The following is a 278-nucleotide window of genomic DNA, read 5'->3' on the forward strand; positions in this document are numbered from 1 at the left end:
GAACAACTAAACCCCTTTCATTGGGTTAGGGAGCTCTGTTGTAATTTGATGGATCAACACTAATTTTCTTCTTCTTCTTCTTTCTTTCCTTTTGATTTTACTTGAAAGCTTTCGATCTTCATCAAATTGGATAGTGATATTGGAAAAGAAGCTATTCAAACATGGATCTCTTCGGATCCTTGAAAGAGGAATGAAGAGATTAGCTAGAAATGCTTTCTCATGCTGGACCAAATTGAGTGTGGATGGGTATGTGGCTATAACCCTCTAAGCATTTGATT

The sequence above is a fragment of the Arachis duranensis genome, chromosome 4, assembly GCF_000817695.3.
Source record: "Arachis duranensis cultivar V14167 chromosome 4, aradu.V14167.gnm2.J7QH, whole genome shotgun sequence".
NCBI lineage: Eukaryota > Viridiplantae > Streptophyta > Magnoliopsida > Fabales > Fabaceae > Arachis > Arachis duranensis.